The sequence below is a fragment of the Equus caballus genome, chromosome 20 (genome assembly GCF_041296265.1).
Source record: "Equus caballus isolate H_3958 breed thoroughbred chromosome 20, TB-T2T, whole genome shotgun sequence".
Classification (NCBI taxonomy): Eukaryota; Metazoa; Chordata; class Mammalia; order Perissodactyla; family Equidae; genus Equus; species Equus caballus.
Window position 1 is genome coordinate 27,711,407 of NC_091703.1, and position 27,852 is coordinate 27,739,258.

The 27,852-nt window shown below is 38.9% G+C and overlaps 2 non-coding genes across 2 annotated transcripts; one reads left to right on the forward strand and one right to left on the reverse strand.

Annotated features, from left to right (window-relative positions):
- Nucleotides 1-6,983: 6,983 nt before the first annotated feature.
- TRNAI-AAU (transfer RNA isoleucine (anticodon AAU)) lies at nt 6,984-7,057 on the reverse strand. Its single transcript has one exon. It is a non-coding gene; the product is annotated as a tRNA-Ile (tRNA).
- A 16,240-nt stretch (nt 7,058-23,297) lies between these two features.
- On the forward strand, nt 23,298-23,370 carry TRNAM-CAU (transfer RNA methionine (anticodon CAU)). Its single transcript has one exon. It is a non-coding gene; the product is annotated as a tRNA-Met (tRNA).
- The last annotated feature ends 4,482 nt before the right edge of the window (nt 23,371-27,852 follow it).

Genomic DNA, 27,852 nt, shown 5'->3' on the forward strand with positions numbered 1-27,852 from the left:
AAAAAAAAAAATTAAAACAAACAAACAAAAATGCCACCATCAGTAAACCATTTGTAGTTTGGCTTTATCCCCACTGAGAATGGTTAAGTCACCTCCCAGGGGTTTGACAAAATGGGTGGTGAAGAAATTTAGACTACACTGGAAACTACAAGCTATATTATATGGTTGATCTTCCTCTCCATCTGATGAAGGAAGTAGGGGAAATTTCTCTCCCAGTATCATGTTTTGTCACCAAATTTGCAGTTGTGGGGTGAAGGAAGTGAAAGTCATTCATTCACTTATTCATCTAACAAATCTTTTGTAAGCACATATGCTGTTTGGGACTGTTCTAAGTGCAGTGTTTCAAGAATGAAAAAAAAAATATCCCTCCCTTGTAGCAGTATAGGCTATCCCAGTTGGGTGAACTGGGAGGAAAGAGACAAAAAGCAAGTAAGAGAAATGCGCGATAAACTAGGTGATGATGTTTACTGTGGCGTAATCATTAGGCAGTAAAGGAGTTTGGGAGTGTGGAGGTGGCACGTTACCTTTCAAGGGAATATTCTGGAAAATTGTCACCTTGAAGATATTATTTAGTCTCTCCTTCCTTCTCTCTTACTGGGATTCTTGTGCCCAAAGTTTTTCTAACACTGTCACTAGAGTAATTTTTACCAATCAAGGCAATTGGGGGTTATGAAAGCTTTTTACACATAGGACTAGTTGACTTAGTTGGATAAACGATGTTGCTTAAGGACTGAGGTAGTAAATCCTTCACAAATTTCTTTATATGGAAAATCATAGCTCTAGGATTCTCCGGGTGGATTCAGAGCACCTGGAGCAGGATCCAAGCAACGTGAACTATATGTTGTTTTCTTTTGTTTTGTTTTCTTTTTAAGAAACGGATAATAGTCCCAAGATAGCTGTGCTTCATTAGCCGAGACTTTCTAGGTGAGTCCTTGCAACCGGCATGTGTTTTCTTCTGTCTCCAAAAATTCTAAATGGGAAGTGGCGATGGTGCTGGAGTTTTCCCATGGTGACTTTCTCCTCCTTTCCCTCGAAGGGGAATAGATAGCCAAGGCACTCTTGCCCGGGGTCAACCTTCAGAAGATGCTCCCTTAGCAGAGCCTCAGATTCCCATTAATGGCCCTGATAGTTCATGTACTTTGGGCAGCCCAAAAGAGCAGATAAAGTGGAGACTGGTACACTGGAAAATTGAGAGGAAGGAAAATAAAAGGCACAGTGCTGGGGGATTAGCTCAAGTGGTAGAGCGCTCGCTTAGCATGTGAGAGGTAGTGGGATCGATGCCCACATTCTCCAGCTTTTGCTATTTCCACCTCACATCTCCAGGAGACAACCTCAAATCTTCAAACCTATTGAAAGAAATAATAAAATATTAGATCCTCTGAATGCATTAGGAGTTTGGACGCTCTCTCTTTTGAGACCTGTAGGCAAATACAACAGGCTTGCTCTGCCTCTTACTGGCCTCAGGATGAAGTTCTACTCTCAATTTATAATCTGTTTTCTGTTCCTTCAGAGAAGCTATGATCTCCAGCAATATAACCAGGTGGGCTGTTTCTCCCTTCTTCTTCTGCAGCTTGGCCCTAAATACAGCACAGTCCTGAGAAGTGCAGGGCAGAGAAGGGTAAACAATGCCTCAGCTTTATTGTTCCTGTTCTTGTGGTGAAACGGGGAACCCCAGGCAATCAGAAAATATCAGAAAATACACTGTGGAAGCAAACACATAAATTTGTTTGTGAACTCCTGGATACACTTGCTAATTGTGAAGAAGTGGCTCAGAACCTAAACAACGTACCATAGTCTTTGAGAACCAAAGAAGTGATAGCCCACTGCCCAAGTCCACACTGGCTACTGAGTTTCACACCCTCCAGAGATCTCCAAATAGTATTATAAGTGCTTTGAAAATGGAATGGAGTTTGAAACCACAACATGTAGAAGGCTGGTCAGTACTTGGAAGTAAGAGCTTCAAATGCATAAACACAAGCTGATATACCTGAAAAGAAAAATAGAATAATCCACAATTCTAGTCAGATATCTGCACTCCTCTCTCATTAATTGAAAGATCTAGTAGAGAAATCAGCAAACACGTTGAGAAACTAAACAATATCATCCACCCATGGATCTAATTGACCTTATAGATCAAAATTACAATGTGGGTAGAAAGAAGAGCCAGAGATTGAGAGTAAAGAAAGATCGTATCAAAACTAAGAAATCAAAAATGATCAGAGTGCAGATGAGTGACATTAATGAAACTGATATTTTAGAAACAGATATTTAGCATTCAATGCCAGAGAGACTGGACGTGGTGAACTGGAAGTGGATGGTCCCTTGTCCATATTTATCCTTCTATCTCTTGAGGTCTGGGGTTATCAGATTCCTTCTAAATCTCCTAAGCCTATTACAGTCCCTGGCACAGAGCAGCTCTCCAATGAATATGTACTGAATGAATGGAAGGGAAGTGATAGATTCAAAGATTTATCAGGAAGACTGTTCTGTATTTGGCAAGTCATGGATGTGGTGTTTGAAGGAGGAGAATGAGTCAAAGTTGACTTGGAAGTCTAAACCTAAAAGGCCGGCAGAGAGCAGGTTAGGAATTTGATATCTGGTGTATACATAGATGGGCTACTGTGGAAAAGAACAGGCAGAGAGATTATGAGCTGGAACAGAGAAGGACCTCATGTTTTGAATCTGAAAATTTGCTTCTCAGTTCAGGCTTGGCCACTTAACAGCTCTGGGACCTTAGGAACGTAACTTACCTGACCCTCCATTACACTGGAAAGTGTAGATTATGCTATAGTTTTGTTTCCAAAATTCAACTGGACTATATGAGATAATCTCCACAAGTCTCTTAGTATATAATGGCACATCAGGCTAAAAAAATCCAGGGAAACTTTTATTAAGTTCAGTTTGTGGTTTTTGTAGGAAAAATTGCCTCCAGTCCTGTAGATGCAAGTAAGATATAGAGTAAGACAGAGAAGTACGAGCTGTACACAAATTTGAGGACTATTTATTTGCTCATTCATTCATTCAGTTCATCAGTCAGTCAGTCAGTGAGCCAGATGATCATGTCTACTGTGGAGTAATCATTAGGCAGTAAAGGGGGTCACAAGTGTGGAAGTGGCATGGTCAGCTCTCGGGAAGAGCCAGGAAATTTTCACCTTGATAATATCTCATAGTACCCTTCCTTCTTGCTGAGATCCTTGTGCCCAAAGGTTTTCTAACACTGTCACTAGAGTAGTTTGTAACTATCAAGGCAGCCGGGGGTTATGAGAGCTTTTTGCACACAGGACTGGTTTAGTTAGTTGGATAAATGGTGTTACCTGAGGACTGGGGTGATAAATCCTTCACAAATTTCATTGCATGGAAAATGAGGACAGTAGAATTCTCTAGGTGGATTTGCAGTACCTGGAGCAGGATCAGAGCAATGGGAACCATTTAGTAAGCATTAGCTACTGTTCTGGTCGCCTTTTCTCTGTGGAATGCAGGCTTCTCACACTGAGCTTTTATCACAGATATTCATCAAGGGCTTAAAGAATGGATTTACAGATTGAAATTAGAATCCACCATGGTTCTCTTCTTGGAAAGAACAGACTTTCGTCTAAGTTTCCCCATGGTCCCTGGGTGAGAAGAGAGTCTAAAATGGGCTTGAAAAATTAAATGTTTTCTGAGGAAAGCAGGGAGCCCTGCTGTGGAAGGGCTTAATCTGAGCATATAGCAGGGTCTCAGTACACAGGAGAGTGCTCAGGAGATAAGGATGGTTAAGCATAGAATTTGACCATAATGGAAAGTCCACAGTACAGAGAAACAATATGCAAATTTGTTGGTTTTAAATCTCCAATTTGAATGGGCCAGAACTTTTGCCTAGTGACCTTATGAAGGAAAAGAAGAAAGGAAATGTGTTCCTTTCAAGATAGAGAAAAGCCTTTTCCTGTTATTTTAGACTCCAGATTCACACAGATGAATAGCATTTCTATTCAACATTGTACTAAGGTTCTAGTCAAGGCAATTAGTCAATAAAATGAAATTTTAAAAATCCAGATTGGAATAGGAGAAGTAAAACTCTCATTTTGCAGATGACATGATCTTTTATATAGAAAAATCCTAAAGAATCCACTAAAAAAAAATTAGACCTAATACATGAGTTCAGCAAATTTCAGGATACAAGAACCATATACAAATATTGATTGTATTTCTATACACTAGCAATGAGCTATCTGAAAATAAAATTAAGAAAGTAATTTAGTTTACAATATTCTTTATTCAAAAAAAATAAGGTACTTTGGAATACATTCAGAATAACATGTGAAGAGCTCATACTCTTACAGCTACATATCATTGTTGAAAGAAATTAAAGAAGACCCAGAAATTTGGAAAAACACATCATGTTCATTGACAGTAAGACTTACTGTTGTTAAGATGGCACTACTCCCTAAGTTAATCAATATATTCAATGCAATCCCTATCAAAATCCCAACTGGCTGCTTTTTTTTTGGTAGAAAATGACAAACCGATCCTAAAATTCATATGGAAGAGCTAGGTACTCACAGTAAACAAAAGTAAAAGTAAAAGTAAAAGTAAACAAAAATCCTTAAAAGGAAGACCAAAACTGGAGAACTCAAATGTCTGAATTTAAACTTATGATAAAGTAACAGTAATGAAGGCAGTATGGTACTGGCATCAGAACAGACATATAGATCAGTGGAATAGAATTAAGAGTCCAGAAATAAACCCTTACATTTACAGTCCATTGACTTTGAAAAGAATACCAAGACAATTCAACTGGGAAAGGACAGTCTTTTCAACACATGATCCTGAGACAAACGTGTATCCACATGCAAAAGAATGTAGTTGCACTCCTTCCTCACACCATATACAAAAATTAACTCAAAATGTATCAAAGACAAGAATAAGAGATAAAACTATAAGAATAAAACATAGGAGTAAATCTTATGGGAAGGCAAAGTGGGTGTTTTTTTTAAATAATAGACAAATTCATGGCATTTTGATTTAAAAAGCATTACATTATTATATCAAACTAATGTAATTGTTATCTTTATCACTATCAACCAATTAGAGCTGTAATTTAAGTTATTTCCGTTATAGCTGGATCTGGAATACTGGCTACGGCATCGTGTGCGTTACTGAAATGAGTAAGGCAATTTATGAAATAATTTTCCCTTTATTTCCTAGATGGAGATAGAATAAGATATAGCAGCTACTGTTTTTCGTGCAATCAACAATGATTGATCACCTTTATTTCCATTCTTTTTTCCAACAACAACAAAAAAGATTTCATTCAGCACTTGAATTTCTTTCCACAAGCATCTTCTTTAGGGAAGGTGGATCCCAACCTCAGAGTTAAAAGTCTAACCTAGTTGTCTTAATTCTCTTGCAAGTGATTGTTTTAGGCAAGGCATGTAACATAAATGTGGCCAATGAGATGCAAGGATAAATCTTAGGGAGAACATTTAAGAAAGGCTTTCTTCAATAAAGTCTCATACACACACAATTTCCATATCTCTCTTTCTGGATTTCGCTTTGTGACTGTGAGACCAAGAGTTCCTTCAGGGGAAGCAGCTGCAGTATGAGGCCCATGTATTGAGGATAGAGTCATTGAATTACCCAACCCTGTGGCTTTCCTTCCCTGTGTAATTATTGTTGTATGCAACCACAAATCTCACTTATTGTAAAAGGCAAATGACTATTGTGTGTTTGTGTGTCTGCTTAAAACTAAAAATTCATTAATACTAGTTTTGTGAACATTGACTATAAATTGTTCTGATCATTTGAATTTTTAAAATCTCAAAACTAGTCACTTTAATGCTATAGAAAATATGGGTTTCAGGTACACTTGGCTCACTGTTTTATTCACTACAGATCAGTGGAGTTGTTCTCTTCCATCTGGCAGCCTCAGCTCAGTTCAACCTTCCTGACTTTCCCTGACTATTGTATTTATTTGCCTTGCTTTCTGCTGATCCTGGCACCGCTATCCTGATCCTGGGGCCATAAAGAACCACTCTGAATGAGCCTTAGGAAATACATTCAGAGAAATGGGACCAATCACCATATAGTGTAGTCTACCCTTCATTTACCTAACGATGCTGTGTTGAGATATCATGGATCCCACTGACCCGTGAGATCCATTTGAAGCACAAGGTATACTCTTTCTTTCATGTCTGCACACATTTCTCTCACTCTTCAATAATTCATGCAGACTTTTAAAAATGTTTAGCACTAGGAAATAAGCATCCTGCCCCCAAGATGCTTACAGTCTAATGGGGAAGATGGCTGAGCAACAGACATTCACGACTTGGTAAATGTCACAAAATAGATACGTTCCTGGATATCTGAGAGTGCTGGGCGGGACAGAACCCAACCTCAGAAAACTGGGAGAAATGTCAGGGAGCAAATGTCTCCCAGAAGATGGTTTTGGGTCTAATACACAGTTGGACAAGCAAAGTGTAGTGAAGTTTGCACGTTCTGCATGGGATATTTCCTAAAGTCCACTATCTCTGGAGTCAAGTGCGAGAACAGAAAAGGGAGGAAATAGGAATGAAGAATGGGGCAGAGGCAAGGGCCTGAGTTGCTCTGAAGGGCTTTACTCACCCTGCCCATGCCAAGGACAGCCCTGCAGGAAGTAAGCAGATGCATAACTAGAAAAGTCCATCTCAGGAGCTAGTCATGGCTGAGAAATATTTGGACACTTTGTAAATGTAAAAAGATGAAAAGCCCAGGTCCTTATGCCCGTGTTTTCATTTCTATTTTGCACGTTGGTCCCTGATTCCAGTTTCCTTCTGGAATCTCAGAGCTATTATGTTCCCTTCATCATATGATCCTCCCAGGACACAACAACAGAAGCACACAAACCACAGTTACCCGCTCTATATCCCATCAGAACATCAACGGGCACACATGCATTTACACTCTCCTTTTCTCAGGGGTTTTCCTATCATGACACGTTTAAAGACGTAGGCACGAAAAGTCACACGTGGCCCGTACGGGGATCGAACCCGCGACCTTGGCGTTATTAGCACCACGCTCTAACCAACTGAGCTAACCGGCCAGAGGCACCATCTTATTTTCTCTCTCTCCTCACTTATTTAACGGTGAATATTATTCCAATCACCAAAGGAAGTTTTTTGGAGGGGTTCATCTTAGAGCTTAGAAGAAGTTAGATCCTTGATTTGTTCTTAGCCCAAAATTTCAGTTAAAATAAAATTCTGCAAGAAGAAAGTTCAAATGTCACCTGCTTGGGTGTTTCGTGACGTTGGGTTTTCATGACCACCTTACTTAAAAATGCAACCTCACCCGCCCTCTGGAGCGTCTCTTTCCTTCTTTTCTACTTCCATCCCATTGCCTCCTAGGCACCCCCTGAGAAACTGAAAGAAGACAATTAGCCCCACTAGCTCTCCGCCTGCTGTCAAGGCAGATATAAGTCATCTACTCAGGCCTCCCTGCAACTGGCTTCCAGCACAATTCCCAGGGTTCTCCACCCACTTTTCCCTAAAGCGAGAATTTCATCCCTCTCCTTTCCATTTTTACCTAATTCTGGAAACCATTCCCATATTCCTATTTGAAAAAGACACTTTAGATAAATACGTTCCATTTGCAGTCTTTTTTCATTTCATTTCTTCTTCCTAAAACAAGTTAAGCGGTTGACACCTTGAGCGCAGAAAGACTCAACTTTGAAGCTCTGACTCATGACCTTGAAACTGAAAGACTCGCTGGGAGCTCCGCGGATCCAGCCGTCCGACGAGGCTGACACATTCTGCTCTAAAGAGAAGACCTAATTTCCCTCCGCGAGCCGTGCTTCCGCCTGGCTAGCCATTCTCTCGTAGCGCGAACATCGGTTCCTCAGGATTCAGTTTTGGAACTGTCCGGGATCCCGGGTAACGTGGTTCGCAGCACGCAGAGTCCACAGGGAGGGTGAATCCCCAGGGAGACCCACGGTAGCTACATACTGAATAACTGACTAAATAAAGGAGTCTCAACCCACTGCCTTGCCTTATTACAGAGGTTCAGCTTCTCTGCCTGGGCCATTTTGCTAATGTCCTGTTTCTCCTCCTGGCTTTTGGACTCGACTCTCATCTCTCTCCAATCCATTTTTCACGGGGCTGGCCTGTCTTGCCGCTTCACTCCTGAAATTCTATCCACCGGCCCTCCCCACAGCCTGACCCTTGTTAATCCTCCTTCGCGCAGTGTTGGTGTCCTCTCCCGCGCGTTGCACAGGCAGGAAATGCCCTTGGATGAGGCAGCGGGAGGAGTCCTCCTCCTCAGAGCTTGCAAGGACATAGCCTTGAGGAGAGAAAAAAAGGAAAGAAATCTGCTAAAAAATAGGTTGAGGATAACACATATCCTCTTTATGCCTTTTTGTCTGGTCTGAAAGCCGGCGCCCGAAAAGAAGAAAAAGACGGAAAAGAAAAAACTCCGGAAATCTCTGAGGTTGTTCAGGCCATAAAGCAGAGCACTGCGATCACCGCGCCACCAGAAACCGGCGAGCGACATTCTGCTTTATTCCTTAGTCCTAATAATGAGGGATGTAAACTCAGCATATTGGAATGAGCATATTTTCGATGTGGCAGATTCCCACGGCTGTTCCCAAAACTCCAGAGAATCCTGCATTTTACTGCGTTTCCTCATCATCATCTGTTTCCCCCTTAATTTCCTCCATGGAAGAACTTGGCGCTGAGGAAAACTCTTCCTCTCCTTGCCTCCGAACTTTGAACCTCGTGACCGACCGCAGCGATTATCCCACCCACTCACGGGCAAGCCCCTTAGAACGTGAAAATTCTGAAACAAGTATTTTTAAGTCGTCAAAAAAAGCAAGAACCTCCAGGCCGAATGCAGAAACTAAACGGCTGCTGGGAGCCCCCTCTCTCAAGCTGCCCGCCTGGGGCGCCCTCGGAATTCTTGCTCGGTCAGAGGACACACCCACGTTCTCTCTCGTCACCATGGAGGCCTTGGAGGAGACGGTTTCAGGGACCCGGGAAGAGACCCTGAGCCTTTTACAACCTGGAGAATGCCGGGAGGGTTGGTGGGCGGCGCTCACCGTCTGTGGAATTGCGAAGTTGCGAGAGTTTGTGTCTTTAACGCGACAGGGGCCTGGCCTGAGAAACAGATGGGCAGCGAGGATGGAGGCCTCACAGCTCCCAAAACGCCCGGGTTTATACCTGATTCGTTGTTTTTCCCGCTAGTATAACGGACCCTTTCATATTTGGGCTCTGAGCTCTCCTTATTTTGCCCTCTGACGCAAAAGGGTTACGCGGCCGGCGTTTGTTAACTGCGGGATTCTGCATGTGCCCAAGGTCAAGGCGCAAATGCAAAATCGTGCACAACTTAACACCGTGATCAGCTAAGTCCCGCGTTTCTCACATCAAATCCCTAAGCTGTAAAAAGGGCCTCATTCGTCCTAGTTCTGTAACTGACGAAGCAGACTTGGTTGCAGATCCCATCTCTCTTTAGCTTGTGTCCGTTAGGGAAGTCGTTTTATTCCTCAGCTGTCTTTTTTGTAAAAGGAGACAGTTGTTCTACACTTTCTAAGGACCCTTTCAGAGCTAAGGTCTCGTAACTGTATTGTAACTTGGTCTCCTGAGTGGTCCCATTGGTGAGGAAAGAGGATAAAATGAGAACTTACCAAAGCCCAATGACTCACAACACAGAAAAAGTCTACAAAGGATGCTGTACAACCCAAACTAAGCTCAAATTATCTTAACACTAATGTAAGTGAGCAAAAGTGAGGCCATCTTGTTCCACTAAATGGCCCCAGCCCCTCCTTTGTGTGACTACTCACTGCCCTGCATGTACTTGAAAAAAATTCACATGCTCTCCTGGTTTATGGCCACCACCTATGTATATACTCCCCAATGCCTTGATAAATTAAAACTTGTTCTACAAGTTTCTCTCCAGGAACAGGCTGACCGCAGGTAGGAAACACACTTACAAGGTATCCATCACAGCTGACAGAAGAATGGAACAATGTTACGCTTGGAGCCTGTCAGAATCCCTGGACCCCTTCCTCACTGCCCATTTTCCCTATATAACTGCCTGAAGATTTGGTAATCCTTGAAGATGGGTCTTTTGAGACATTAGTCACCCGTCTTCCGATTAGCCAGCTAATCTAATTAAACTTCCTTTCTTGATCTCTAACTCGTAATTGGCTCAGATCACAGGGAGCAGAGCAAGCCCATTGTTCACTATCACTAATTTGTTCAGACCCACTATTCCAAGATAAAACCAAAGGCAAACTGATCTAACAACAGTGCTCAGATCTTCCTGTTCCAGTGGATGTAGTAGTGTTGGATTTGCAATTTTATTTTATTTTATTTTTTGCATATGACACTCACTGCTGTTCCAAAAGATTCGCTTGGTCTCAATATGATCTCATCAAAGTGGGCCTCTACAATTACCCTAGGACATCTGTGATCCAAAAATAAGAGAGGGGACATTTAAACTTACTCCTAAATACACCCACATGGTACCATTACTTGAGGAAGGAGATTTGAACAAACTCACCTCTGGAATCTTTAAGCAAAGGTAATGATTATTGACAGTCCTCCCATCAGATTCTGAATATGGTGCGCCACTTCTACTCCTCTTGGGTCTGAGGTGACACTAGCCATCTCACAGTTGATTCCATTGGGAGGTACCAGGAGAAAAGCAAGAAAAGACAGAAATGTGGATTCAAGAATGATTAGTTTGGTAACAGGAAGGTAAACAATATGATGTTTTTCACTCAGTTCACCTTTGTTCTAAGAGTGGGCCTGCCCAAAGGAGTGTAACACGTTTCTATTAATTAATAGACTGGTAGAGTAAGTCACTAACCCCACTATAAACCCATCTCCCTTCTTTGTGTGACAAATTGATGAAGCTATTCTTTCCTCTGCAGGTAAAATGAAGTCTGGAATATAGGTCACAATATAAACAATTCTGTAGTGCAGAATTTCTCATAATGAACACTTTTCCATTTAAACATATAAGAAAATGTAATTAGAGTGTGAAATTAATAAATTAATCAGGTTATAAACTGTAATATGAATCAATAATATATACATTGTTTTAATATAATGTTAATAATTTTTAGATTTAACAATTAAACATGAATCACGACTAAACAGAATTTATATCTAAAAATGAAATAACAAAGAGAGATTTGAGGTAGTAAGAGCTTCTGACAAAACACATTTTCCCTTGAATGTACCTGAGGTGCATTTGCCAGAGCAGAATGACGTGGTCTTTGGCATGCAGTCGCTCATTTGGGGAATGCATTCTTTGCCATCATAAACAAGAAGGAGGAACAGAAGCAGTTTGTACTCACATGGAAAAGATAAAAGTAAACGTTTATATTTTTACTTCAGGGCTATGCCAATTTGTCTGTTTTTCCTAATCTAGTCCAAAGAGAACTGGATTATCTATACTATCAGCAAAACACTGGCCCACTCTATCGACAACCTCACTTCAATAAAACCGAGTGAGCAAGAAGTAACAAGTAAATTGTAGATTTTCTTAAGACCGCTATGCTCCAGAGGGTGGGAGATAAAACCAACGAAAATTCAGAGACCTGCCCTATGAATGAAGTCTTTAGGCACCCAGTAGGCTGTGTTCTACTGGGACATTTCCTCCAAAGAAAAGGACACGTTGCATTTTGAAACTTCCACCACTTAGAAGAGAGCACAATGCTCTTATGTTTGTTTGGGTTGTGCAGGCTGCATGTTCCATACTTGGGGTTCCTTCTCCGACATCTTTGCTGACAGATATCGGAGGGTTTGAGAGAGACTTCTTAGTTCCCACATCAGATGTCAGTTTTTTGTTTTGTTTTTTACATTTTCCTTAAATTCCAATTGAACTGCTGCTTTTAAGTCTTCTTGTGCTCATTTGCTGCCTGGGTACAAGGACATTTTAATAATTATTTACTGAATGTGTTTGCTAGTCATAAGATTACATTAATTTCTCTTATTCATAAGCTTTATGGTTATGTCCAATTATACTTGAGATTCTTTCTAAGTGAGCCAATTATGAGGTAGAACTAATGAAATTTTAGACCTCAAGCATAAACTTGAGGGTATTGGATATGTTGCTGTTTTCCATTTTGCTATTTTACACTGAGGGCTTTGAGTCTCTGAGACAAAAACAGACAAATTGTATGATATAGCTTACTAGACTTATGATTTTGAGGGCAAGGACCATCCCATTTATTTTTTCATTCCTTTCTGTCTCTTGTTCTCCTTCCCCCTACCAGAACCTCTATGCTGAACACAATTCCTGTCACATCAGTACTCAAAAATTGGGTTGACTAGTGTGGTCAGGATAGGTAAATTTAGGGTGGGACATGGAATCAGACTGGTGATTCTCACTTCTTTCTATCACTAGAATAAAGGACCAGAGACATATGATCATCTCAAAAGATACAGAAAAAGTATTTGACAAAATCCAATAGCCCTTCGTGATGAAAACACTCAACAAATCAGGAGTCAAAGGGAACTTCCTCAACTTGATAAAGGACATCCAAGAAAAACCCACAAGTAACATCACACTTAATGGTGAAAAACACCGCTAATAACAAGACAAGGGTGTCTACTCTCATCACTTCTATTCAACATTGTGCTAGATGTTTTAACCAGGGAAATTAGGCAAGAAAAAGAAATAAAAGGTATCTGGATTGGAAAGGACAAAGTAAAATAATCGCTATTCACAGCTGACATGACCTTATATGTAGAAAATCCTAATGAATCCACTAAAAACTATTAGAATTAATAAACAAGTCTAGCAAGGTTGCAAGATAAATGATCAATGTAAAGCAATTATATTTCCATATATTTGTAATGAATGCCTTCAAGATGAAATCAAGAAAACAATTCAATTTACAGTAAAATCAAAAAGAATAAAATACTTAGAAATAAGTTTAACAAAAGAAGTTCAAAATTTGTACTCAAAACTATAAAAGCTAGTTTAAAGAAATGAACAAGATCCAAACAAATGGAAAAAGATCTCATGTTCACGGATTGGAAGACTGACTGTTGTGAAGACAGCAATATGTCTCAAATTGATCTACAGATTCAGTGCAATCCCTGTCAGAATCCCAGCTGACTTCTTTGTAGAAATTGATGAGCCTATTCTAAAATTCATATAGCATTGCAAATGACTCAAAGTAGACAAAACAATCTTGAAAATGAAGAACAAGGTAGGAGGATTCACATTTACTGATTTCAATGTTTACTACAAAGCAATGGTATTTAAGTCAGTAGTACACTGGCACAAGGATAGACATATAAATCCATATAATAGAATTGAGAGTCCAGAAATAAAGCCATAGCTCTGTGGTCAATTGGTTTTTTTTTTTAAAGGAAGATCAGCCCTGAGCTAACATCTGCCAATCCTCCTCTTTTTGCTGAGGAAGACTGGCCCTGAGCTAACATCCGTGCCCATCTTCCTCTACTTTATATGTGAGACGCCTACCTCAGCATGGTGTGTCAAGCAGTGCCATGTCCGCACCCGGGATCCGAACTGGCGAACCCCAGGCCGCTGAGAAGCAGAACATGTGAACTTAACCATTGCGCCACCGGGCTGGCCCTCAATTGGTTTTTTGACAAGGATATCAAGTCCATCCAATAGAAAAAGAATAGTCTTTACAACAAATGGTGCTGGGACAACTGGATAGTCACATGAGAAAGAATGAAGTTGGACCCTTAACTCATGCCATATAGAAAAATTAACCCAAAGTGGATCATATATCTAAATATAAGAGTTAAGAAATATAAAACTCTTGGAAGGAATCACAGGGGTAAATCTTCATGATTTGGGATTGGGCAAAGGATTCCTAGACATTGTGCCAAAAGTACAAGTGACAAAAAAAAGTTAAACTTCATGAAAATTAAAACTTTTGTGCTTCATAGGATGCAATCAAGAAAGTGAAAAGACAACTCACTGATTGAGAGAAAATATTTGCAAATCACATACCTAAAAAGGGGCTTGCACCCAGGGTATATAAGAAATTCTTACAAATCAGCAATAAAAAGATAAATCATCCAATTAAAAATGGGCAAGGATCTCAACAGACATTTCTCCAAGAAAGACATAGAAATAGCCAATAAGCACATGAAAAGGTGCTCCAAATCATTAACTGTCAGCATGCAAATCAAAACCAGCATCAAATAACACTTCACATCCACGAAGATGACTAGAATAAAAATGTCAGATAATAACAAGTGTTGATGAGGACATGCAGAAACAAGAATCCTCACACACTGCCAGTAAGAACGTGAAACGGTGCAGCCACTTTGGAAAAGTCTGACAGCTCTTCAAGTGGTTAAACATAGAGTTATTATATGACTCAGCAATTCCACCCTGAGGCACACACCTAAGAGAAATAAAAACATATGTCCCCACAAAAACTTGTCCATGAATGTTCAAAGCATCATTATTCATAATAACCAAAAATGGAAATAACCCAAATGTCCACGAACTGAAGAATGGATAAACAAAAGGTAATGCATCCATACAATGGAATATTATTTGGCAATAAAAAGGAATGATCTGATACATACTACAAACATGGATGAAACTTCAAAACATCTACCAGTTACAAAAGATCACACAATATATAATTCCATTTATATGAATTGCTCAGAATAGAGAAATCTGTAGAAACAGAAAGTGGATTAGTGGTTTCTTAGGCCTGGTGCAAAATACGGGGTGAAGAAGGTGATAGCTAAAGGGTACAATGTTTCCATTTGGGGTGACGAAAATGTTCTCATATTGTCATACTGGCTCATTCGAGCTGATTGTTAGATATTCAAAAATTTCCAAGACGCTTGTTAAAAACCATGGGTAGCTTGAAATCAACCATGATGGGTTCATTTATACCAGGGAACTGGCAAATGCTACAAACCAGGTTTTTGGTATGTTTATGTGTGTGTCTGTGTATCCGTGTGTACACGTATCTTTGAGATCCAGTTACCAGCACACCACACAATCATTAAGGGCCAGACACTGCATTAGTGTTATGTATGCAGATATGAATAAGAATATAATTTTTTGCCCTCTAGGAACTTAAAACCTAATAAGAGAGATAAATAGACAAACTACAATTTTGAGACAGTCTGGATATTGACTGTGAGCTCATAGACACCTGAGAGAAATCTATCCCAGTCATTGAATGCAGAGCAAGGTAAAGGAGAGCAAGCAAGGAGAGGGGATGGTGGGGCTATGTTTCAGGCATAAAGAAATAACACCAAGGCCTGGAGTAGATCTAGTATATGATTTTCATTTGTTTTGAGGAGCTGGAAATAGTTATGTGTGAATTCTAGTAGAAAAAATGATGCTGGATATAAATTCCATGTTGAAATAATAAAGGCAAAAGAGTTTTGACTTTATGGTTATAACAGTAAGCAGTCATTCAACACTAATAAGAAGTGAGCCACATAACTAGATTAGGAATTGAAGAAACACTCTGGAGTGTGTACTATGAAAAAAAAAGTGACAGGGGAAATCTTGTAGGTATTAAGATAAGCGTTAATAACAGTACTGTTAATAATATAGCTAGATGATTTGAACTAAGATGGGGCAGGTAAGCAAGAAAATTAGATACGTGAATAGTTCATTCACTGAGAGAGACAATCTTCCGTCTTAATAAACATAAAATGATTGATATTATAGAGATATAATCTCTAATCACAACAAAATTAAATTAGAACTCAATAACAAATAGGTATGTGGAAAGTTCCCAAATATTTAGAATTAAATAACATACTTCTAAATAATCCATTGGTCGAAGGAGAAATGACAAGGCAAATTAGAAAATATTTGCAACTTTATGTTAGTAAAAATACAACTTAGGGAAATTTTTGTAATGCAGATAAAGCAATGATAAAAGAAAATTTATAGCAGAAAATTCTCATATTAGAAAAGAAAAAAGTCTAAAATCAATGATAAAAGATTTTATCTTAAAAAGCTAAATAAAGAAGAGTAAATTAAATCCAAAGAAGGGAAATAATAAAAAGAAGAAATCGATGAAAGAGGAAACAGACAGGCAATAAAGAAAATCAGTAAAACAAAAGCTGGTTCTCTGAAAATATCCATAAAATTAATAAACTAGATATGCTGGTCAAAAACAAAGAGAGAGAGAGAGAAAGAAGATAAAATTTATCAATAACAAGAGAGGACATCACTAAAGACAAAATAGAAAAATTCTTTTAAAACACAACTTACTTAAACATGCACAAGAAGAAATAGAAATATTGAAAAGCCTATTAAAGACATTGGACTTATAATTTAAAAACTTTCCACAAAGCCACTGATGTTATATTTCATTAAATATTCTTGGCATATTTTCATTCACTGGTATATTTAATTAAATATTTTTGATAAAAAGGAATATCCGTCAATCAAATCTTAACATTTGTCAGATAAAAGAGGAGGAAATACTTCCCATCTTGTTTTATGAGTCCAACATAACCCTGATGTCAAAAGCAGAGAAAATCATTACAAGGAAAGAAAACTATAGGCTAACACTCCTCATGAACGTAGAGGCAAATATTGTTTTAAAATATTAACAAATTGAATCCAGCAATATATAAAATGGATGATACACCATGAATTAGGAAAATTTGTCTCAGGAATGAAAGGTTAATTCAGCATTGAAAAGTCAATCAAATGTAACATATCACATTAACAAGACAAATATATATATAATGATCTCATTAGACAGAAAAAATATTTGACTAAATTCACTATATATGATTTTTTAAAAATCTCAGTGAGCTTGGAATAGTAGGAAACTTCTTCAAATGAATAAAAGATATTTAAGAAACTTACAATTAGGGGCTGGCCTGGTGGTGCAGCGGTTAAGTGCCCACTTTCTGCTTCCTCAGCTCAGGGTTTGCTGGTTCCAATCCCGGGTGTGGACAAGGCACCGCTTGTCAAGCCATGCTGTGGTAGGCATCCCACATATAAAGTACAGGAAGATGGGCACAGATGTTAGCTCAGGGCCAGTCTTCCTCCACAAAAAGAGGAGGATTCGCAGCAGTTAGTTCAGGGCTAATCTTCCTCAAAAAAAAAAAGAAAAAAGAAAAGAAACTTACGATTAACAACATACTTAATAGTAAAAGATTAAATGTTCCCTATAAGATAAGAGAAAAAATGCAAAAATATCTGTTCACACATCTTCTATTCTACATTTTGGTCCTGGCTAGTGCAAAAAAACAAAAAAAAAAGCAATGACTGACTGAATGAATAGCATATACATTTTAAAAGAATAAATAAAACCATATTTGTATGCAAACAACATAATCAGGTATATAGAAAATCCTAATAAATCTACAAAACAAGCATTACATCTAAAAGTAAGTCTAGCTAGGTCATGGGTTACAACAATAATACACACAAATCAATTGTATTTCCATATACAAGCAACAAAGAATTGGAACATTGTTACCATTTTCAATTAAAATAAATGACATACTTAGAAATAAATTTACCAATGTGCAAAAGGCCTGTACACAAAAATCTACAAAAGGTTGCTGAGAAAAACTAAAGAAAATCTAAATAATTGGTGTTGTATACCATATTCAAAGATTGAAAAATTCAACATCATTAAGACATCAGTTCTTTTTCTGAGTTGATCTATAGTCTGAATGAAATCCTAATCAATATCCTAGCAGGAGTTGTTGTAGAAATTGACAAGCTGATTCTAACGGACCTAGAATAGCCAAAATAATTAGGAAAAGTAAAGCAAAGTTAGAGGGCTTACACCGCATGATTTTAAGACTTTATATTACAAAACTACAGAAACCAAAATAATGTGGTATTGCCATAAGGATACTTACATAGATTAATAGAATAAAATAGAGAGTTCAGAAATAGACCAACACATCTGGTCAATTGATTTATGACAAAGGTACAAATGTAATTTAATGGGGGAAAAGGAAAGTCTTTTCAAAAACGATTCTGGAAATTGAATATACATATGGCAATAAATGAATCTCCATCCTTATCTCACATTCTCTACAAAAATTAAATCAAAATGTTCCATATTGATAAAGGTTAACACTAAAACTATCCAATTTGCATATGTAAACAAGAAAAAATCTGCATATATAGTGGATGTAGAAAAAGTTTTCTTAGGAGGGACCCAAAAAGCATGAGACATTTAAAAAGAAGATAAATTGGATTTCACAAAATTTTTAAATGTTTGCTTTCTGAAACACATTAAGAAAATACAAAGACAAGACAAAGACTTGAAGAAAATATTTAACATATTTTTATAAGCAAATTTATTATATATACACATATAACAAAAGATTTGCATTGAAAATATAAAACATATTCTTACAACTCAGTGATACAAGGACAAACACCCAGTAAGGCTAAGGGCAAAAAACTCAAGCATGCATTTCACAAAATAAGATGCATGCGTGGCCAACAGGCACATTAAATGATGTTCAGCAACACTGATCACCAGGGAAATGCAAAGTAAATCCAAATCCAAATTAAAATCCCGACACTTAAACTAAGATAACTCACAATATCACGTGTAGGCAGGATGTGGAGAAATTGGAACTCTCACACATTGATGGTGGTGGTGGAAATTTGATCATCCAGTTTGGAAAAATATTTGGCAGTTTACTGTAAAGTTAAACATAAGGTTAATATATGATCTAGCAGTTCTCCTCCTACATATTTACTCAAGTGAAATAAAATCATATGCTCACAAAGTCTTTCTATGTGAATTTTCATAGCAGCTTTATCCATACCAGTCAAATGTGTATCATCAGGTAAGTACATAATAACTTTTCTGGCATATTTATGCAATGGAATAGTCTGCAATAAAAGAATAAACAACTGATACATGCAACAACATGGGTGAGTCTCGAAACCATGCAGAGTGAAAAAAAAACAGATACTAAATACTACAAACTATATGAAATTCAAGAACAGGCAAAACTCATCTGTATTGATAGAAATCAGCTCAGTGGTTGCGTGGAACTGTGGTGGAGGTGTGTGTGGGAGGTTAATTGCAAAAAGCCCTGAGGGAACTCTTTGAGATAATGGATGTTTTGGGTTGAATCATATTCCCCCCAAAAGATATGTTGAAATCCTAATCCCCATTATCTCAAAATGTGATTTTATTTGGAAATAGAGTCTTTACACAAGTAATCAAGTTAAAATGAAGTCATTAAGATGAGCCCTAATACAATATGACTAGTGTCTTTATTAAAAGGGGAAATTTGGACACAGAGAGAGACAGGGCCAAGAGGGAAGACAATGTGGGGGAAGACGGCCACGTGAGTGAGTGACACATCTACAAGTGAAGCAACTCTGAAGATTGCTGGCAAACACCAGAAGCTAGAAGAGGCAAGGAGAGATTCTTACCAACAGCCATTAGAGAGAGCATGGCCTTACCAAAACCTTGATTTCAGACTTCTAGCCTCCAGAACTAAGACCACAAATTTCTGTTGTTTTAAGCCAGCCGGTTTTTGGTATTTTGTTATAGCAGCCCTAGGAAATGAATACAATGCAACTGTTCTATATGTTAATTGTGGCAGTGGTTACATGTGTGTATACATTTGTCAAAACGCACTAACTCACTTAAAATGTATGCATTTTATTGTATATAAATTATGCTTCAATAAAGTTGACAGTTTAAACAACAGGCATCACAATACCAAACAGTGGAAAAATAAATTAGCATAGATGAGTTCCTCAGTCTAGTTATTTCTAAAAAAAAAAAACCAGAATTGCTAAATTCAATGATGTAAGATTCAATAGATAAGCACTGCACTGCAGACTCAAGGAGGAAGTAGATAACACGTCTCAGCTCCCCTAACAGAGAAACAATTAATAGCACAGATACTGGATAAAAGATGAGTTACTTGAAGGAACAATAAATGGAAACATACTTGGTTTTATTTCCAGATTTGTGGGATGGTGTGGAGAAGGTGTTATTAAAACGTGATGCACTCAATAGAGCATTGAGTAACTATGCTAATTAGTGATCATATTCCTTTCTCTTTCATCTAATCAGGAGAATAAAATTGAAACAGAGCTAGAGCTTTCCTAGCGCCATCTTTTCTAGTCTCCCTTTTCCCCAGCAAGGGGATCATCTATGTGTTCCAGGTCTGAGGCTGATTCTCAGAAATTCCAGTTCTGGCTCCGCCCTGGTAGTGAAGCTCCCGGAGAGTTTGAGCAACCTGGAAACTGGTGGAATCTGGAATGAGATTTGTGTCAAGGTTCTAAAAATAGGCCAAAAGTTAAGGCTGTAAAGGGGAATTAGCTCAAGTGGTAGAGCACCTGCTTAGCATGTGAGAGGTAGCGGGATTGACGCCTGCATTCTCCAGTCTTGTCCCTTCTGTCTCCCAATTCCTGGGATATCAATGGTATTCAGGAGATAAATTCGCTAGATTTACCTCTCTTTGCCTCTGTGCCACCTGTTCCATGCCTCCATGCTATGTCCAAAAAGAAAAGAAATGAAATATTACATACCAAAACAAAAAAAGGAACAGATTAGTCAAAAATGTCTTTTACAAACACAGGTCTTGGGGCCTCAACTTGAAGTTAATAAAAATATTTTTTGTGGGAAAATCAAACTTTCCTTTTTGGGGTACTAAGAATGAGGAACAGCCTGGGAATTGTGTCAGGAGGCAGAAGCATGAGAGTCTGGATGTGCCAACTTTTTAATTTTATTCACATTGCCAACCCATGGTCAGGTAGCGGATATAAATTTTCCTTCTATCAGATTCTCTGAGAGTTTGCAGGTATGAAGAAGAAAAACAAAGCAGAGATGAGAGATTTGGAAGGATGGTGGGGGAAGATTTGGGCTAGCATGTTAACTTCACTGTCAGATACGCCCTCACTAAGGAGGTGACAGTCATTCCTTCTATTCATCTCCCTGCATTTTCTAACAAAAATGTGCTCAAAATAAATAGGGAATCAGATCTTTCTCTAACTACCCAGAAGAACCACATTAAAAAATGTGTTTTTGAAATTGCAATATTATCCCCTTTTCAGAGAAACTGTATGAGGTTCTCTATTAACCACAGGTCATATGGCTTTTAGATCAGTTGCCCAGAGCAGAGCTTAAAATGCTGAAGGGGGCATTTGATCTTTGTATGCACTGGGTTCTAAGAGATCCTATAGGTCCCGGGCTACTGTCAGAATTTGCCTGTCTTTTCATCTGTCTTTCTTCTCCATTGCCCAAATCTCTCTCTCTGGCACTACTTGATTCCTCTCAGCATCGCCTTATATTGATCATAATAGAAAAACATTGATAGAAACACACTGGTTAAATCTGTTTTTCTATATCATTTCCTTATTTGGAAATTAACACAATAAATGTTGTAAATAATAAAGCATTTTGTTGAATTTGTGTCCCATATGAGAATTCCAGTTCTTCGGGTGTGCATTCCTCATAAACTGGGACCATGAAGGAGGATCCCGAAGCTGCCCCAAACCACCTGCAGTTCCATAAAAGCCATTGGATAATGCCTGTACCCACCAGTCTCTCTGCAGATAACACCCTCTTGAACTCCCCCAACCACATTTCCTTCTCACACAAAGGAATTCCTGTGGATTTGTCAGGGCCTGGCTCAAGCTTCTCATTTTCTGTTCAGTCTTTACCACTCTGGAACTACTCTCTACTTTGAGCTTCCAATTACCTATATAGCATTTCTCCATTCAGCAAATGTTAATTAAGCAAAATCCCTACTTGATATTAGTTATATTCAGAGGAAATAACTGTATTCCTATCTTAAAGAATAATCATGCTTGAGTGGAAAACAGACCTAGTAACCACTACAACTCTGAGATAACTGAGCTAAAATAGCCTTCACTGAAATCACAAGGTAAAGCCCTCTTCTGTTGGCCTGGGGAATTAAAGGTCTAGACAGGCATAAGAAAGGCCAGGGTGAGTGTGGTTGCCCAATGGACCAAGAGAAATGGGGTGTGGGGATGGAGGCAGAAGACTTCAAAGAACAATGTATAACCTCCATCTGTTTTCCCTTTTGGCAATGAGATTCTAGAGGTCGGTGGCAAGAAATTTTCGTAAGTTTTTTCATATCAAAAATGAAGACTGTAAGCTATCTCTAGGCGTGTTACCTGCGTTAACACGTGCACAGCATCTAGAACAGAGCCTAGACCACAGTAATTGCTCAGTAAATATTAACTGCTGTTGTCAGTTTCTGGATAGGTCAGTGGCCTCATCTACTGTGCCTGGTGCTCAGTAAATGCTTCAGGAATGAATTTACACATTAAGAATAAAATTCTCAAGCTTTTTCTTCCTCCACAACACTGGCTCTCCTCCAAGGTTCTTCATCATTCTCTGAGCCCTATGGGAGAAAAGCGCTGTGTGTAGCCTTAGGAACTGTGCGTTCACTGGAAAATCCAAGAAATCTCCACTACAGGCAAGCATATCTGGGGATCACATTGAGGCTTAGATCAAAGATGAGATGAAGGTCAAGATCTCTAAATGGGAGACTTGGATCAGAGCTAAAGCCTTGTGGTAGACAAAATACTAAGGCCAAAATGCGTTGATTCTTTATTCACAATTGGAGGGGAATGTGGAAGAGTGCCTATTTCACTTAGAAAGGAGAAGAGGGGGAAAAACTTGGCCATTCTTTCAGGCTATAGGTAAACTGCTACTTTAGACTCAATATCCCAATGGATATTCAGTACTGGGAATTGACTGACACCAGCATTTGCCTTCTCTACCTTTCCTTAAAACTATTATTCAGTCCAACTAAGGCAGAGCTGTGTTTTCACTTAGACCCAATGGCTTCAAAATTCTCTCCCCTCCTCTCCTGTTATCTTCATACTGGGCCTCAAGTTTGCACCTTTGGGAAGTTGAGAAGAATTAGGTCTTAGGTTTTCCAGGGCTTTTCTAGGAGGTGAGAACATGTCTGGCCCAAGGATGTGGCACGGATGGCCTGAAACCTGAGGCCCTGGCTGGCAGAGGGTAGCACACTGCTTCTCTTGGATAACAATGCCTACGATGAGCAGGTGATGATCACAACTCTGGAGCAAGTTAGAATAGCTGTGCCAGCAACCCAGGAAGTTGCAGATGGGGCTTCCACATCTGCAACGTGCATTCGTTACTTCTGGGAGATCAAGAAAGTGAAATTGGGAAGCAGGAGTGAGGCATTTCCCCATGACCTTCTTCAGAAATCCCCATTTCTCATACTCTAAGTTCACGGAGTTTGAGCGATTTTCAAGTAGTATTGATTGTATTCTCTAAAAGTTGGGAATTGACAAAGCATGGGTACTTGGAAAACAATATTTCATATTTTCCTATAAATATAAAAAGAACTTTGGAAGCTGCCCTCTTAGCACAGTTGGCAGTGCATCAGTCTCATAATCTGAAGGTCCTGAGTTCAAGCCTCAGAGAGGGCAGAAGTTTTTTTCTGTGTTTTCACAGTGGCCTGGCATAATGTTATCTTGGTAAAAAGAAAGCATAGCTCAAATTACTAAAAAAAGGAACACAAAGTAAAATTATCAAAAGTGTCAGATAAAGATTTGAAGACTCATCCAATATTTGCTGAGGATGGAGAAATCAGCTTTGTACCTTGTTGGGCTGCCTCCTACTTTCAGCAAAATGAGTGGTGAAGAAATTTACATTAGTCAGAAACTACCAGCTATACTATATTTTCGCTCTTCCTCTCCATCAGAGGGAAGAATCAGGAGAAATTTCTCTTCCAACTTTGTTCTCTGAAGGTTGTCAACCACAGTTAGGGGGTGGAGGAAGTATAAAATCATTGGTTCTTTTAATCATGCAACAAATATTTCTTGGGCACATATCTTATTATTGGACTATTCCAGGTAAAGTAATTCAAGAGTGATTAAAATGCAAAAATTCCTTCCTGCCTGGAGCTACATCCCAGTTGAAAAGAGTGGGAGAAACAGACAAGAAGCTAATAAGAAAAATGCATAATATGCTAGGTGGTAATGCCTACTGTCAGGTAATCATTAAATAGTGAAAGGGATCTGGAATGTGGAGGTGGCATGTTCAGCTTTCAAGAGAAGAGTCAGGAAAGTTGTCACCTTGAAGATACCTAGTAGTCTCTCCTTCCTGCTCACTCGATGAGGTCCTTATGCCCAAAGAAAAAAAAAAATTTCTAACACTGTCACTAGAGAAATTTTCACCTATCAAGGCAACTGGAGGTTTTGAAAGCTTTTTGCACATAAGGCAGGTATGCTTAGTTGAATGAATAGTGGTACCTTATAAATCCTTCACATGTTTCTTCATATGGAAAATGAAAACTAAGGGATTCTGCATGTGGAGCTGAGCCTGTGCAATAGGAACTGAGTAGCAAGTGTTAGCTACTGTTCTAGTTGCCTTTTCCCTGTGGAATGGCCCCTTCCAATGAGCTTCTGTCATAGATGTTCATCAGAAGCATGAAGAGTGGATTTACAGATTGAGGTTATAATCCACCAGAGTTCTCTTCTAGGAAAAAGTAGCCTTTCCTCTATGATTTTACATCGTACCTGGGTAAGAAAAGAACTCAAAACAAGCTTGAAAACTTGAATGTTCTCTGGGAAAAGCAGGAACCCCTGCTGTGGAAGAGCATAATCTGAGCATACAGCAGAGTCTCAGTACACAGGTGAGTGCTCAGAAGATCAAAAGGGTTAAGCAGTGAATCTGACCAGAATGTCCACGGTAGAGAGAAATAACTTGGTTTCATATCCATGATTTGAAACACATTTGCACCAGAGTTGCCTGTTGAACTCAAAAAAGAAAGGAAGGAAAGAAAGTTGTCATGTCTTTCAAGGTGGAGAAAAGTCTTTTCCCATTATTTCTGATTCAAAACCTCAAAATTTCTGACAGAATGAGAAGGGATTCTGATCCCTAGAGCATCAGTGTTTTTGTTGTTGATATTTCCTGATCATTCCTTAATTTTTTTAAAATGAAATGCTGAGTAAAACCCCTGGTATCCAGTTTCCAATGTTCTCTGAAAAATTCTTTCTCCTGCTAACCCTACCTTATTCTTCTCCTAGGGGCCTAGTGACTTCCTATGCCAATGCCACCTTTCTCCTGAAAGATAGGAGGAGGTACCAAGCCTTACCCAGTGACCTAGGCCACATTGGGAGGGAATAATGGTAAAGATGTGAGGCCCAAAGAGACTGCCCCACCTCCTCCTCCTAGTGGCCATATTTCCAAAGTCAAGTACCAATTGCAACCTTATTTTTATGGTGAGATACATGACCTGTGTAACAGTCCCAAAATTCCAACTGGGAACCCAACTCAGCTGGGACCTTCACTTACCTTCTGGCAATTCAAGATGGAGAAATTGTTTCAGACCTGGATCCTTCTCATGGTCACATACTATAGGTCTCCTTCTCCCCACACTTGCTGACAGAAACAATAGTTTTTCACTGTGCTTTTGTTGAGTTCCTGTTTAAGATGCTCTGCCCTCAGTGAGATCCTCTTCAGTGACAGTGAAGTAACCCTGTGGTACAGGGTTAGACTCATGCAATTGGTTTGGACACATGTCTAGAATGACCACAGGTCAAAAAGTGGGTTAAGCATGGGAATTAGGTCAAATGTTACACTACCTTCTTTGCCCTCAGAGCTAGTGGAAAAGACCCGGTTTCTCAAGCTTTGCTTCTTCATTTCTTTTTTGAGAGGCACCTGCTATCATCAGGTCTTCTCTCCAAAACTCAACTCTAGGAAACACTAGACCTCTTTAAAAAATAGCAATTTTTACATTTCTGATCCTTTTCTTATTTCATACACAAGTCAGCTCAGGCTCACTCTTTGACAAATACTCCACAGTCAATGGGCTATAGACAAGGAAAACAAGGCCTGAAAAATGCTGTGGAGACAGTAAGCATCATCTCTGCTGGGCTGTGTTGGGCATTTTCATCTCAAGATTCACAGTTTTCGGCTGGTGGGAAAGTGGGCCACCCACCACTATTTTCTGAACAGAGACACTCTGGTGAAAAAAAGGCCTCTTTGTAATTGAGATTCCTGGAGTCATTTAGCCTGGTAATAAACAAGGAAAGCTGAAGACAAACACCTAGAAAGATAAGATGTACAAGACAATTTGTAGGTCTGACAACTCAGGGATGCATGCGTCTGGAAGTAGATCATAAAGTCCCAGACGGTCAGAAAAAAGAATATTGAGAAACCAGGGGAATTCTTAGAGAAAACTCATGAAAGAAGAATAAAAGTAAGATATTTATGAAGTCCTTCCTTAAGGACATTCCTTATCTATGTGCTGGGACCCACCCATCACATATCTGTAATGACAGCGCAGATCAAAACCTTCAGAGGTGCCTGCACAATTATGAAACAACTAGGTGGTGTCTAATTTCCACAGATAGAACCCGAGGAAAATTCTCTCTTTGCAAAGGCAGCTGAAATCTGATTAAAATATGGAAAATATCCCAGCAAGCAATGTTAGAAATGTATTTGATTCCCATTAGTGATCAGAACATGATGAAGCCCAAAAACATGAAGGGAAGAGAAAGAGTCGTGATTCTGCCATGCAGAGCTATGAAACAGTCCTTGCATTTTCCTCTTCACTGAAGAATTCCCTGAGCTAAAGCTCTTTCAGACATCAGTCCTATGGATGATGCTCTTGGAGACCCTGTGTATGGGTGTTCCTTCAGAAAATCAACATTTCGTTAGGCCAGTGGTTCATGATCTTGAAATGAGATGAGAAATTTCTTATATTTTCGCTCTGCTTTGGGTATCTGGTAACTGGGCTCCGTGTGGGCTAGTTTTCCAGCTGTCTTGAGAGACCCTTTCTTTGGCTGCCAACTACTGACTAATAACTCTTCTAATCTTGACTCACACTTAGTAAAGTGTCTACTTCTTTTCACTTAGTCCCCAAATCAAATGTCACTTTGGTACAGAGACTACTTCCTTAGTGAAAGCCATAAACTCAGTATCTACCACATCAACTTATTTTATCTTCCTCATAATCACTATTTGTTTTAGAAAGTGTCTTATGAAGTTTCTCTTTCCAAGTTTTCTCTCTCTGCGCTAGAAGATAAGCTTCATGAGGCTCATATCACTGTTTTGACCTTACTGTATCCTCAGTGCGTAGAGTAAGGCCATAGATATGAGTTCTACCTTGAAATGCAGGTAATAGATAAAGATAGGGAATAGATAATCAAATACAAATTAATAATTCAATAAACTGACCTATCACACTTGCAAAATGTTAAATTCTGCATCTGCCAATTAATTTTTCTCTTTCTTTGCACCTTAACCAGTGTTTTGAATTTTACTGATGAATGGCAATTTATTTATAATACATAATTTTTATTTTTCCCAAACAGAATTTTCTATTTATAATTAGGGAACAACAAAAAAAGGTATAACGACCACAGATGTTTTGGAATCCCCTTGTAAGCCAGTCACAGCTGATAGTCATTTGAATGTTGGATAAAAACTAGAAAATAATTCAAAGCCTGGTTCCTTTTGCATATATTTTCTTTTAACCATTTTCTCCACATGTATCCTTAATTTCCAGTTTCTTTCTGTTCTGAAACAGTGAAGCCCTAACATGGGACCCTCTACTTTTTCCTTCTTCAAGAGAGTATCAGAATGCAGAGGCTTAGAGGATTTGACTAATGAGGCTTGTGAGCATTCTTAGGCTAGGTAAACCAAAATTCTTTAACATTCTGAGACTTGGAAGTTGGAGGAAGGAAGAGTAGACAGTAATCACATCCAGAATGGTGATAGTGCAGACAGTGCATTAACTCTTTCTGGATAAAGTATCTTTGAGAACATTACATTCTTTGTGGACCAGTGACAAAATGTTGACATATCTGATGCTGGGCTGTAGGATTCCAACTTTGCCTCCTTCATTTTCTTTTAGTGGTAGAAGGGAGATGGTGTGCTGTTTCATTTCTTATTTACATGTT